Here is a 15,392-nt window from a genome sequence, read left to right on the forward strand (position 1 = left end):
TAAAGCTGGAGATAGAGAGATTGAGGGAGCGCGGTTAAGGCTCAAGAAAGCCATTGGAATGTGCAATCCAATGTCACTCGGCTCCCAGAGATTATCTTAATCCTCTATTTGTACAGCACTGCAGCAAAGTTATCTGCGGTCTACTGTTGATCTAGAGCACCGTGGACAGAACAGCAATTAAAGGAGCAAACTGTTATTTTATGCTGGTTACATATAAAAGAGCTGACAAGCTGTGCAGATCGTTTTTTTATTTGAGACCCATCTCCTAAAGCTTCCTATAGATTCTCTGAGTCTTTCAAATGAGTTTTCCGATGAGAACATTCTTATCGGCACTATTGCCGAAGACATTTGCCTGTGAAAAGTACATTTGCATGCACAAGTGATTTTTGAAGTGTAAGGTTGCGTTTATAAGCAATACAATCTCGTTTTACGCACTAGAAAAAATGTAGTCATGCATATTTTACGTGTGATTTTCTCTCTGGAGCAGGAAGTCGGTTTTCCTGGGAGACAGTGATAGAAAAAGCATATACATGATGTCATTTTCGTTGTTCAAAGTTTTGAATATTTAATCATGACAAATCTTGAGATGTGCCATCTCTGACACAGAGGTATGGTTCGTGGACACATCTTCATAGCTAAGCTCTAGGGCTGTTTTATCATGAAGGGCTCCAGTTGCATCAGTGCAGAGCAGAGCGTTTGTTCCTATACACATGCCGGGCACATTTTCAGTGGGGGCTGGTGACATTTGAAACTGGTGAGCGTAAAATAATTGTTGTACAGCATTGTAGCGAGCGAGCGTAGCGAGCAAGCCCGAACAACCTACGGGGTTTTGGGGGGTTCTCTCCCCAAGAAAGATTTGAAAAAAGAGTGGGCAAATGGTGCATTTTCAAGCAAATTTGAGAAAGCAGTTTGGTTCATAAAGCAATTGTGAATCTAACAAAGACAGTTACTGGCAAAACTGTATATCGCTTGTTCTGCTGACATCCTAATTATATCACCCACGCCCCTTTGGGAGACCCCTCAGTTTTTTCATCCCACCTAAAGCCCTGGACACAGGTTCCCAGTTCATGAAAGTTTCAAGAGCATAGGGCCATATGTATCAAACTCCCCTTTAGCGATACTCAATTAGCGTTTTTTCGTGACTCGCAAGTTGAGGATCGCAAAATGGGATGTAATTAAAAAATCGCAATAAAATAGCAATTCCCTAAAAATCGCTATTTTATTGCCACATTTCAAATAGCGATTCTTTATTCTAAAAAATCGCAATTTAGCGAAACTCGCAAATTAGAGAATCGGAAACTCAGGTGCAGCATGATGACATCACAACCAGGAAGTGTGACTACCCATGCTGCACCTGAGTTTCTGAAGCATAGTGAGAGAGAGGAGTGGAGGTGAGGGAACTCTGCAGTGCAAGAAACAATGGCAGACACTGGAGACATGGCCAGCCAGGACAAACAGAAGCAGGGGGAAACACAGAGGAAAAGAAAACAAAAGTTTTCGGAAACTGAGCTGGAGGTCCTGATCCAGGAAATGGTGATAAGCCACAAGCAGCTCTTCAGGAAAAAGTCCCTGAGGGTGCTGAGACACGCAAGCGGAGGATTTGGACTGCCATTCAGCGCAAAGTAAATGCAGTTGGCGTCACCCACAGAAGCGTGGAAGATCTAAGAAAGTGCTGGTACGATATGCGCCAGCGCTCCAAGGAGAAGGTGGCTGTCAGATTGGAGCAAGCCAAGAAGACTGGTGCTGGGACCTCTACCGCCACTGACTCCACACCACTAGAGGAACTGGTTGAGGGGACCCTGCTACCAGAGAGTGTGATGGGCGTGTCTGACCTGAACATCTCCGACCCCCCGGTACCAAGAAAAGGTAAGAAGCATATCATCACACCCCCGATACACCCCAACTACCCCCACACACCCAGTAGCGACCCATGGGCAGAACAAAACTAAAACTCCAGTGTAGGTACACAAGCACACACAGCAATGCATTATGGGAGATGTAGTCACATGCACATTACAGTGGTGCATTTACACCCAGCCAGTCCCTAACAGCATGTGCGCATCAGGAAAGGCAAAATACAGACAGACAGGATCCATGTAATTCCAAACAGTGAAATTTAATGCATGAAAGTGCAAGTTAGGACAGAAAATTAATGTGTGCCTTTACGTCCACAGCACCATCAGAAACACAGGAAATAGTCTGAGGAGGAGCAGAAGAATCCCCTAACCCAGAGGCACCAGGGCAAGAGGAGCAAACGGAGGAGGAGGACAGCCCAGTAATCCCTCCAAAACGCCTCAGGCGGATTGTAGTGCCACCACTGCCCCCATTGGAGGATGAAGGCAAAGGACACCGATGGTGATGTCCAACCAGTCCCAGCACAGCCAGAGCCACAACACCGTGCTGATCCGATCCCGTCAGTTCCATCAAGGCGCAGGGCACGTGCATCCACCAGTGCAGCAGCCCCAGGAGAGGACACAGTCTTCGGCGGGCTGGAGGGGCACATGTTGGAAGTACAGGGCCTGCAGGTGAAAAACATAAAGTTATAACAGAGGGAAATCAGGGATGGCTTCATGGGTATGACGGGTGCCCTGGAGGCACTCTGTGCGGAACTAAAGGCAGATCTTGCTGCTAGGCACAGGGAGATGCAGCGCCTAGATCTCTACACCTGGGCGGTTAACCGCCTGTCCTCAGCAACAAATGTGCTGTCAAGGCACAGCATATGTATGCAGCGTGAGGTCGCACACAACAGCTAGGACGTGGCAAGGGCCCTGGTACAGATCACATTTGCTGTGGATGAGCTGCGGGCAGCTCGCACTACTGGCCCAGGAGTCCTCACTCCAACAGATGAGGATGCACAATCAGGCGGGAGCAGCATCACATCCCCCCGTCCCCCCCGGATAGGCGCCATAGTGGGCGTCACAGTAGGGCTACTAGGACAGGTGCGGAGGGCACTGTGCACCCCCTGCAAGGGGCTCCGATCCGACAGCGCCGCACTTGAGGTACACTAACTTGGGCCAGGAGATGGGTGCATCGACCCAGTTTACATGGACACTTGCTCCTACAATCGCACTGTGATACTAACATGTGCTGGGCATTAGATGATACATTGTGTGGTACACAGGCTGTGTGCCGTCATTTATCCTGCAGTTAAGGAAATAAAACACAGTCTCACAACTGATATTTGGCATTGTGTCATATTTTCTTACCTAGAAATAGTTGCGTGTTATCTCATCTCGCCTCTGGCGCCCAGCATCTGCACCAATTACACCGGCTGGCATGCGTCCTGGTGCTGGCCCCTCATCATCTGTTGAATCCGATGCACTTAGCTCCACTGGGGTGCCTTTCCTGATGGCGATGTTGTGTAGCATGGCACATGCTACCACTATCTTGCAACAGGTCTGGGGGCTGTATTGTAGTGTCCCTCAACTCTTATGTAGGCATCTGAATCTGCTCTTGAGTATCCCGAAAGTCCGCTCAATGGTACATCTGGTTGCTATGTGGGCACTGGTGTACCTCCGCTCCCCAGCATTGGCAGGATTCAGGTAGGGAGTCAGTATGAAATCACGGACCGCATACGCACTGTCACCTGTGGGGTGGGAGGAATATGGTTAGACACTGTCCTCCCAATGCTATCCTTTACTAGTGTGTCCTTTCTACAAATGCATTTACCTAGTAGGTATCCCTCACCAAACTCCCCACTTGTGAGTCGACGGTGTATCCCACTGTGGCGGAAGATGAAAGCGTTGTGCGTGCTGCCTGGGTATTTTGCGACAATGTCGGTGATGATGTGCTTGGCATTACACACCACCTGTATGTTCAGGGAATGGTAGGATTTGCGATTCCTGAACACATACTCGTTCTGGGAGGGGGGAGCTATGGCGACATTTGTCCCATCTATGCATCCAATGATGTGGGGAAATTCTGCTATTTGATAGAACTCCTGCTTGGTCTGGTCTAGTGCCTGTGGTGTGCTGGGGAAGTGGATGTGGTGATGCAGCCTCTGTAGCATGGCATCAAGGAACGCGTGGAAAAAGCACGACAATGCACTCTGTGAGACCCCTCCTGCTGAGGCTATCACCCCCTGGAAGCTAACTGATGCCAAGATGTGCAGTGAGCACAGGACCTGGATGTGGGTGGGGATGATGTGTGTCCTGTGTGTGGGGTGTTCAAGGATAGGTTTGAGCTCCTCAATTAAATCAAGGATGCTGTCCTCATCCACCCTGTAGTTTGTATGAGTCTCCTCCTCAGTCCGCTGGAACAGGGTTATGCGCGCACAAAAGATCCTCTTCTGGCATCTCCTCCTCTGTGCAGCAGCTCTGAGTCACAGCCTCCTGGCTATCACATACATCCCAGCCATTGTGGAAAAATCTGTTGCATTGTTGGCCTCCTTAAATAGTTTGCACCTGGTTACCACCTGCTCAAACTTGGTGGTAATTGCGATTCTCAAAATTGCGAATTTCGTGAAATCGCAAATGACGATTTTTTCATACATTTCATTGCAATTTCTGAAAATGCAAATTGTCAAATTGCGATTTTCGCAAATTCAAAATCGCAGTTTTGGAATTCGCACTAATATTCGCAGATTTATTGGTTCGCAGTATGAGTAATCGCTATCTTAGCGATTCCTTATTTTTTGCGATGCAAGAATGTCTCATACATCGCGTTTAGCAAAGTTTTATTCGCAAACGCTGTTTTTTGCGATTCACAGCGTTTGCGAGTAAAAATTCGTTTCATACATATGGCCCATAGTTTTTATTACTGCAGTGGTGCCGGGGCCCAAAGCTGTGAGGGGCCACCGCACTTCAAATATAGAACTTATGCACTACCGAACAGCTGACCGCTGTTCCCTTTTCTATGCTTGGATTTGAGCGGATGTCACTGGTGCAACACCACGGAGAAGGGGCATGCCAGCGAGATCTACGCTTTCTGCGAAGTTCCACACAAATGCCTAGTCCTTGTTGTAATCCTACTCCTATGGATTTTCCTCCTTAAAGGAAATTTGCTGTTATGCATTAGCACATCTATGAAAAGAGGAATCTACATATGTTGTAGGAAAATGCAGGCTACTGCTAAGAAATATGTAACCTCTTCCATGCAGGCACCCACTTTGCAATGTTCAGCAGCGCCTGTCGCTGGTTTTGTTTCGTATGTGTTTGGTGCCACCTGTAGCTGATTTTTCTTTTGTGCACACGTCCCTCAATAATCCATATCCCTGATTTGCTCTCAAATAATTTTCCAGCCTAAACATATGCACAGCAAGGTGTTTTTCTCATAAATTTCCCCTAATTTTCTTCTCGGAGATACACCGCTCAATCGGTATTCCTGTCAGAAAATACTCCTCTCATTCGTACTCCTCTCGCAGTTTTTACCAATGTATCCATGAGAGAGACGTGTTGAAAACGCTTTCTTCTCAAAGACATTTCACATCACAAATAGCATCGCAAGATTTGCTGTCACAGATATTCAGTTAACCGAAATGTGTGCTGCCTATCATTTCCGCAACATATAACAACACACACGTATTACTCTCACAGTACATTCAGTTATAACGATTTGTCTCAAAGTTATATCTCTCCACGCAAATAATCATTCATATAGCCCACATTTATACTACTCACGGAATGCTCTTACATATTTTTTGTATGCAACAGTGGCTTAAAGTATGTCCCGAATTTCAAGTACTGATCGAGAGATCTCAATAGCGCTTGCATTCCACAGACTAGGAGACCGTCACTTACCAGAGTGCTGTGACACTGCAGCCTTTGTTAGGTGTTAAAAGTCAAGCCTCTTCCCCCGAGCTCCTTCCTCGCCGCCTGCAGCAGTGCACCTCCCGCTGTCTCAGCTCCGTGGACTACATTGCGGGTAACTCTCCTGCAGCCGGTCCCGCCAGCATGGTCCTCTGCTCAGCCAATGACAGCCCAGGGCCCAATCCCTCATTGGCGGACTGCGAGAGGCCACTGGCGCGAGTGTGGCAACCCCTCTCAGCCGATATAGATGCTGCTCCAGCAGCGCCAAGATTGGCTTAGCAGGGACACTCGCCACCCATTAGGAGACCAAGGGCTGCGGCATTGATCACCCTGGCTCTTCTAATGAACAGCCGCCAGCCACAGCAAACACTAGTGCGCATGATTGGGCTGGTCGGAAACATTCTCCGACCCAAACCCAACATGCGAGATACTGCCTGCTGTGCGCTCCGCGCCACCCCCTGGCCTGCTGAGTCTGACAATGACATGTCAGTCAGCATGATGCCGGGAGTCAACCTTCTGGCTGCCCTGCCCACCCCCTTCAGACTGAGCCGCTGAGGAAGCTGAGCCTGTCTGCTAAACAGTGAGTCATGACTGCCGCGGGAGTCGGTGGGCGCGGCTTGTGGGTCAATGCTCCAGCGCCCTAATGAATGCACCACCACTGCACATTTTTGGCCCAGCCTGTGTCGCTCTTCCATCACACAATGTGCTGAAAAAGCGACACAAACCGTTAGTCAGATTTTGGAAGCCACTTTGCGTGGGTTTGAGTGACTCCAAAAATCTAGATTAAGACAACTCAGTGTAGCAGAAACCACTGTGTTGCATTACTCTGCCCTGGGTAGACATTCCATGGGCCTTGCATAGGTGTTCCCATGCAACTCCCATAGTTTTGATGCATTCCTAGATGTACATGACCTTGTAAACCTCGAAATACGGCAAAAAAAGTTGCCTCCCCAAGAGAGGCGTAACACAGAGAAATATTGTTATTTCTCATCATTACTTCCTCTTTCTATGTGTGCAGCATTCTGCAACATTCAAAGAAAAAGGAAAGGCCTCTCAGGATTGTTTTGGTGTAGGGAGGTGTCCCTTTCTGCACAAAAGCAATCCTGCAATCAATGCAGGCACTCTTGCAACATGGTGCAAGGGTGCCTGCATTGAAGCTAGGCAGCCCATTGTGCGCCAGTTTAGGGGGAAAAGTCAGGAATGCTCCACATACCTTAAAAACAGTGCATTCCTGCCCTTTCCCAGTGATGCAGTGGAGAGCAGCAATGTGGCTTGCTGCGCTGCACCACTATTTCGTAAATATGCCCCACTGTGTGTTAAGGCAAGTCATTTACCCTTTGTCCCATCGTAATGGCTTTCATGGCGCAGAGCAGACTTGAGCACCTGTTTCATGCGCCTGCCGTTTGAAAAACTAGTTACTGACTATTTTGAGACAGCACGGCTCAGGAACCGGCAAACCTTGCTCACAATTTCCAGCTGTACCGGCTGAAAATAAAACTGTAACTTAAAGAAAAATAGGGTCTAAGTATTTGACTTTACTGACTACAGCGCATAAAAACAGGCGCTCACTGTGCACTGAGGCAGCTGGGCCTATCACGATAAAGCTCCAAAATTAACAGAATTGTAAGTCAATTAATATTGATCACTCCATTTATCATGTAACCATGACTAACAGCTTTTTGCTAACAGTGCTATCTCAAAGCAGTATGCATGCATGGTTGATGGCCATGGGTGTTACCATTAAATATATGGGCCCATATTTTTCATTTTTTCACGCAGTGCAACGCAGCAAGCCACCTTACTTCACTGAGTGAAAAGGAAAGGGCAGAAATGCACCCATTCCTTTCCTTTTCTAGTACTTGTGCACTTGCGGTTGCCTATCACCAATGCAGGCACCCTTGCGTCATGGTGCAAGGGTGCCTGCATTGAAGAAAGGATTATTTTTGTGCAGAATGCAGCACACATAGAAGGAGAAGAAAACTAGGCGAAATAAAGATATTTCTCCTTTTTACGCCTCATCTGGGAAGGCGTGGCATTATGACTCAGTTCCAGATCTGCCACTAATGGTAAATCTGGAAATGCGCCAAAATACATGGGTGGATACATGTGAAGTCCCATACTCAATCCATTGTACACCTCACTGGGGCACAGTAATGCAAGACATCGATTTGCGCTTCCTTGCATTACTCAAGATGACTATCAACCCATGCAGGGCCATGCCAGGTTGCCTTGTGTGGCTTGATTAATCTCACTTAGGTTTTGCATCTCCTTTGCGCCCCCTTGTGTGGTGCAAGGGTGACACAAAACCTTGATAAATCTGGTCCCCTCTTGCTTAGCATTTATTGTGGTTGACCACATCATGCAGCTTCAAAATTCAATGAAGAGACCTCTGAAGTTAAAGGGGATGATGTGGTAATGTCAACACAACTTCCCATGCACTACCGAGTGCCAATTTACTACTGCCTGCCAGTGAAAGCTCACATGAACTGTTGTTGATAATGAATGAAGGGCTCTTTTGCATGTATGCATATATATATTCACTGAAAAAACAATAGGTTTTAGGGGTGTTATAGTTAGCTGGACATTTCAATCGAACAAAATCATTGAAATTCCTCCGATATAGTTAGTTGTACTAACTACATCTCGCGCGCCCGCAATCCACTGCTGATGATGTCACATATTACATCATTCATGACATCACTGATGACATCATCCAGTGAATGTGGTTTGGTTCATTATCTAAATATGTATTATATATATATAGCAATTTGCATTAAAGAATGAGTGGATATATAATTATAAATATCTGGATGGAGGATTTAGTAGCAGTGTGATTGACTGTTTACTTGACTAATTTATAGTGTCTCACTAAATATATTGGATAGGGACTAAACGGTGTGAATATCTGTATCACTTTGTCAGTTGTTGTGTAAACTGCTGCACCAGTTGGTTACTAGCTACGTGAAATTCTATATTATTTATTAATTAGTTAACTGAGTATTTGTATGGGAGAGTGAATGTGTGTGTGGTTCGGTGGGGTTTGTGTGACTGCCCAAAGATATGTGAATAGTTGATTCAGTAGGTATATGAAGTTAAAACTACATGTTATAACAGTTGTTTGGGTGAGTGAATATCTTTATGGGTGTGGTGAGGAGCCAATATATGTCTCAATGGTACATGTCCAACAAACTAGGAAAATAAAAGCCAGTGTATGACTCAGTGATTGTATGAGTGACTGTATGGATAACTGTATACCTGTAATAGTGTTTTTATAACACACTAGTAAGTATGAGTTATTATCTTTATGAATAGATGAAGTGGTGTTTTTATAAGTGTATAGCTAAGTAAAAGTAAGTATGATCCATTGTTTGCATAAGAGAGTAGGATGACTTCATAAGTGATTAGGATGTGTGCTGGTGTGTAATGTCGATATAGGTGTATAAGTATATTTGATAGTGTTCTATTGATCATTGACTGCATGTATAAGTGAATCTATAGGTAAGTGATTAGATGTGTGTATCAATCTAGGAATCACTGAGTGGGTGTTTAGAAACTTGTATTGGTGTGTCAATGGTTTTAAATCTGGCACTCTGTATTTTACAGTGAGTGATGAAAGGTTATACTAGTGTATGATGAGGTGTATCTGATTGTCACGTGGATGATGATATCAGTGATGTCATCAGTGATGTCATTTGAGATGTCATCAGTGATGTCATTGACCATGTCATGAATGATTTATATGTGACATCATCAGCAGTGGATTGCAGGCGCGCGAGATGTAGTTAGTACAACTATATCGGAGGTTTTGTTTGAGTGAAATGTTCAGCTAACTATAACACCCCTAAAACCTATTGCTTTTTCAGTGAATTTATAAGGTTTTTTAAATGCTAATTCCTAACTATATCAGGCCTGAAACCTATGGTTTTTTCAGTGAATTTCAAAGGTTTTTTAAATGCTAATTCCTAACTATATCCGGCCTGAAACCTATAGTTTTTTCAGTGAATTTCAAAGGTTTTTTAAATGCTAATTCCTAACTATATCAGGCCTGAAACCTATGGTTTTTTCAGTGAATTTCAAAGGTTTTCTAAATTACAATTTTTAATGTACTAATTGTTATACTGATTTTTTTTATACTGATTTACTACATTTTTTAAACTATTTATTTTTAGATATATTTTTTTTAATTACATTATACATTACAATACAAAATATACTTTCTCAGAATTAATTGCCTTAGTTTAAATACTTGGCAAATAGGCAACAGACTTTTAAGTACAGTAGTTACAGTTGTTGCAATGGGCAACACAATTTCAAACACAAAGCAACATTGAGCTCAATGTGAATTTCTAGTTAAATGCAATTATTCTTTATGGATTACTTTCCTAACCACAGGACTGGATCCTAGATTCAGTCCTTGGACATCTCCTGTAGACAGTTGAGTAAAAGCGTTTTGGTTGCAGTAGTTATTTTTAAGGAATATTATTGTATTTTAAAAGTTGACAGAACATTTTTCACATAGAATCACCAATGTTATCCTATGGCAGAAAATTCACTTAGCAGGTAAGTAGTGTTATCGTTACTTTTTCTGTCTCAGTGGTGGATCCTGGAACCAGCACTGGCCAACCTCCTGTAAACAGTTGAAAGAATGTGTTTAAGTCATACAGACGATTTTTTAGGAATATTTTTAGTTTGTGAAAATAGACACCCACCAGGTACCTCCAGTATGCGCCAGGGAGCTGCAGAGAGGTGTTCAGAGGCCACGCCCCTTTTTACAACACTCTGCAACACAGCTCCGTGGCGCTTACTGGAGGTACCTAGTGGGCTAGTTGGTCCCCAGGGACCCTCAGGATTGAAGAGGAATTAATACCCCAACTTAAAACGCGCCACAGGGCATGTTTGCACACATATCACCTCAGACCCCGCCCCCTACCTTCGCCACTGTGCAAACGCGCCCTGTGGGGTGTTTTAAGTTGGGTGGATTAAGTCCTCTTGAATCCTGAGGTCCCCTGGCGGCCAACTAGCCCACCCGGTACCTCCAGTATGCACCAGGGAGCTGCGTTGCAGAGAGGTGTTCAGAGGCCACGCCCTTTTTTACAACACTCTGCAACGCAGCTCCGTGGCTCTTAGTGGAGGTACCTGGTGGGCTAGTTGTCCCCTAGGGGACCTCTGGATTAAAGAGGAATGAATTTCCCAACTTAAAACGCGCCACAGGGCGTGTTTGCACAGTCTCACCTCATGCCCTGCCCCCTACCTTCACCACTGTGCAAACGTGCCCAGTGCGCGTTTTTAGTTGGGAGATTAAGTCCCCTTGAATCCTGAGGTCCCCTGGCGGCCAACTAGCCCACCAGGTACCTCCAGTAAGCGACACCGAGCTGCGTTGCAGAGAGGTGGAAAAAAGGGCGTGGCCTCATTACACCTCTCTGCAACGCAGCCCCCTGGTGCATACTGGAGGTTCCTGGTGGGCTAGTTGGCCCCCGGGGACCCCCAGTATTCAAGGGGAATTAGATCCCCCTCTGCAAACGCGCCAGTGGGCACGTTTGCAGAGTGGTGCAAGGAGGGGGCGTGGCCTCCGGCCTGATCCCTTCTTTTTTTGTTTTTCTTTTTTTCGGAAGGGGGCTGTGTAGCCCCCCTTCTTTTTCTAATTTTTTCACCCTGGGGACCCCATCCCCCAGGGCCTCCCCCCAATTTAATTTTTTTATACATAAAAACCAAAAATCGGGAAGGGGGCCGCGTTGCCCCCCTCCCGAGGCCATAATTTGCCCCGGGGACCCCATCCCCTCGGGCATGGCCCTTTTTTTTTTTTTGGAGGGGGGCTGCCTTGCCTCCCTCCTGTTGGCCCTTTTGGCCCCGGGGACCCCTTCCCCCGGGGCCGTTTTTTAAAAATGTTTTATTTTTATTTTTAGGAGGGGGGCCACGCGGGACCAATCCCCCCACGGTCCCAGCCGTCTCCCCGCCTCCTGCAGGAGCCGGCATTACTTTTCCACATGCCATTGCAAACAGCAGTGTACTGGTGTTCCGGGGGTGGACACCCCGGCCCCCTCCTACTTAATTTAAATCCCCGGGGGGTGGTGGTCCCCAGGGCTTGGGGGTCCGTAACGGACCCCCTATGTTAAATAATTAGTGCCCCAGGGAGATGGAGTTCCCCGGTGTGTGTGGGGGGGCTCAAGCCTCCCCCCCACACAGGGTTTTTTCTTTTTTTTTTAAAACAAGCCCCAGGGGGTGGCAGTCCCTGGGGCTGCGGGGGGCCTTTGAGCCCCCCAACCCATCTATAATAAAGCCCCGGGGGTAGCAGTCCCCGGGGCTGGGGGGCCCCTCTGGGTCTCCCCTTATCATTTACTTATTGCCCCCGGGACTTGGCCCTCCCAGGGGCTAAATAAAAACAAAGCGCGGGAGCCCACGCTTCGTTTTTTTGCGCCTTTTTTGGGGGGTTTTCTTGTGCCTCGGTTCTACCGAGGCACAAGATGGCTGCCAACACTGATTCAGAGTGTTGGCAGCCAATTAGCATTCAGCTCGTGCTCGGGAGGGTGCTGGGAGGGTGCGGGGAGGGTGCGCGGCTCCTCCGAGGCCATAGATATATCTATCTTTTTAACTCTAATTTTCACAGGAACTACTGAATGGATTTACACCATTTAAGCAAAAGGCACGAGTCTGAACTGAGGACTACCTCTTTGCCAAATTTGGTGTAATTCTGTTCAGCAGTTCAGGCTGTAGCTGCGTCAACAGGTCCTATGGGAAAATGCATGGGGAAAACGTGTTTTGGGACCTCCCTTTTTTCTTGGCCCCCGCTTGACGAATCAGCGTGAAATTTTCAGGATAGGAGCGGACCGGAGCTGGCCAAAAGTTTGGAAAATTTTGCGAAGATTCGCCAATCAGCGCCAACGTTATTCCAAATAGAATGTTGCGGATTTCCTATGGAAAATAGATGCTAACTATATCTACCTTCTGGCTACCGCCAGTAGGTAATATAAGAATTAATAGCTTGTTATGAGGATGATTCTCAAAGCACAGCCACACAAGAGTGACAGATTGAGTTTCCATTAACTCAACAGCAGCCAACCAAGACTGGAACTTGTGTAGCACGTGCACTTCCTTTTGTAAATAAGGAAAATTGACTGACTGGAAAAAGTAACATGTACATTTTCCAGTAAATTTTCCAATAAGAAGAGGCTGGTAAGTGAACTTCTTATTTAAGCAGCTGTATCACCACTGAAGAAGCAATCACTGATGAAGTGTCTATTATGCGTGAAGGCGCATTTACGCACAAATCATGGCCCTTTCGACCTGTAAAAAGTGCCAACTGGCAAAAAAGGTGTGAAGGCCAATGACAGCCCTTAAAGCTCATTTCTGTGCACATCGCAACCAACGGAAGCCCTGAAGTTCCATTTGTGTGCACTTCGCGGCCCATCGGTGTGCATACTCTGTGTTGATTGGAATGGAGGGAGAGCATTTCATATTGCCTCGAGGGATATGTTTTAATTTATGATGTGTTCACATGCTCTGACCCAACTATAATAGCTCCGAAATTCGACACCGTTAAATTAACACAGGCCCAATGGTCTCTCCCATGCCTGTCTGCCTGCAACACATACATTCAAGTGTAGTCTCTCACTCGCCTGCCTGCACACAACACAGACATATTCAAGTTAAGAATTGTTCTGGTGTAAGATCAGGCAGCATTTGCGAGCACATTTGAAGTGAATTGCTCAAGTACACCGCACCAAGCCTCAGACATTGTCCTGGGGAGATGTTCTGCGTCTCACCTCGTTATGTGCAGTGTAGTAAGGAATCCCTTAATACGTACATACATTGTTAAGTTAGCATAACCACGTTAGATGTTAGAAAGCCATCTTGCTGCTTTTGCGCACGACACTGCGTTTACATGTTATTGCTTAAACAAACTGCTGACTCGAGCTTTGCCTCACATGAGAGCAATCTGTTGTTACCATGCCGAGCTCTGCGCAGCGACCTTGGTCTGTACATGATGTGACAAATAGTCTGGGTTGTTAGACAATGCATGTTTTCCACTCTAGGTTGATCGGCCCACTATTTAGCCATAACACACAGGCAGCTGCAAATACCTGAAAGTTGGTGCTTTTAATATTGCAGACATCATGTTTAATATTCAGACCGAAGACGAGCCTTCCTGCGAGAAGACTCCTGATGCTCCTGTGATGTGATTTCACTAAGCTGATCTTTGAGGTATGGGGTCCCCCATTCAAGCCTAAGAGACCTTCTATTAGCATAATAATAATATTAGCTTCTTAGTAAAGGGAAGGTGGTAGTATCCACTGTCATTATAACATGATCACTCCTTTTATATTCTATGGTATTGTAACGATGCTGATGGTTTTAATTGTAATCATTTGTCTGCTTGTATTAGCCAAAGTACTGCATCTTAGGACACGTGGTCTATAAAAATAAACTCTTTTTATTTTCACCGTGTCTCTGTTGATTCTTGCTGTGGACTGATGTGAGAATAATATACGAACAGGTATTTCCGATTCCCACCATTCCTGAGAGTATACTGAGTCGCTTGTTCTGGGTTGTCTTTTCATTGGGACCGCCGAGCCAAATCTCGGATAACGAATGGGACACTTATGCTAGCCGGATACTGGGTTCTTGGTTCTGAGGTGAGTTTCTGGTACACCACAATTCACTGAGGTCCTGGGGTTCTACGCATAGTTCTGTGTATAAGCAGAATCCCTGCAACATGGCGCACCTAACGTTTGGTCTATGAGTTGAAACGCCTTAGTAGTGCTTATATTAGTCCACAACGCCCTCATTCTTGTTTCCGGATAACAAGTCTGACGGATTTAAACCTACCTATTTCTATTGATATAGGTTTCTTCAAGCTTGATCATTAAAAAGGTTATTGAACCCTTGTGCTACTGATTACTTTGAGTGTAGCTTGTCCTTATGGCAGTAGATATTGCGGTGCATAGCCGTGCAGCTCTGAAACGTCATTTGACGCAGTATGGGGTGCCGGACACTGGTATGAACGTCATCTTTGTGGTAGGAGCCGATGCGGCTCATCCTTATGAGTTATTCTACCCTTGGGTGACGATTCCGGCAGTAAGTGAGGACGATAATACCTTTCATTCTTACACTGCCACTGCCGTGCCAGCGAACTATACGCCGTATAGGACACAGGAAATACCAATATCTGCTTGGCAGCATCTTATTTGGTTTAAGGGCGCCCTTCCCCATGTGGTTATACCGCCGAGAATGGGCCCTTTATTGATTGCAGGGGCCACTTGGCCGGTACTAGCCGGATTTACGCCTCATCCCCGTTACCTCACGGTGACGGTGGCTGAGTTGCGTGTACTACACACTGCCCTTATTACAGTATATAGGGCAATGGTGCAGTACGTGTCACGCAATATGCAGGTGGGGGCACCTGCTGTTGCGGGACAACCTACTGACCATCACGCGGTGGTCATTAGTCCTGTTATGGTTAATTCTGTTATGGGCAAGCGCCCCCAAACTAGGGATGATTTCCCCTTTTGGCTTGCTGAAAAATTTGACCAAATAGAAGCGGTATACCCGAATACATCTCCTGTGGAGAAACACAGGATCCTTACCATTAGTTTGCCTAAAGACTTGGTCCCCGACATTTATGATTGTGTAAACTGGGGCAAGGTCTTT

Source organism: Triturus cristatus, chromosome 1_2 (assembly GCF_964204655.1).
Source record: "Triturus cristatus chromosome 1_2, aTriCri1.1, whole genome shotgun sequence".
NCBI classification, from domain to species: domain Eukaryota; kingdom Metazoa; phylum Chordata; class Amphibia; order Caudata; family Salamandridae; genus Triturus; species Triturus cristatus.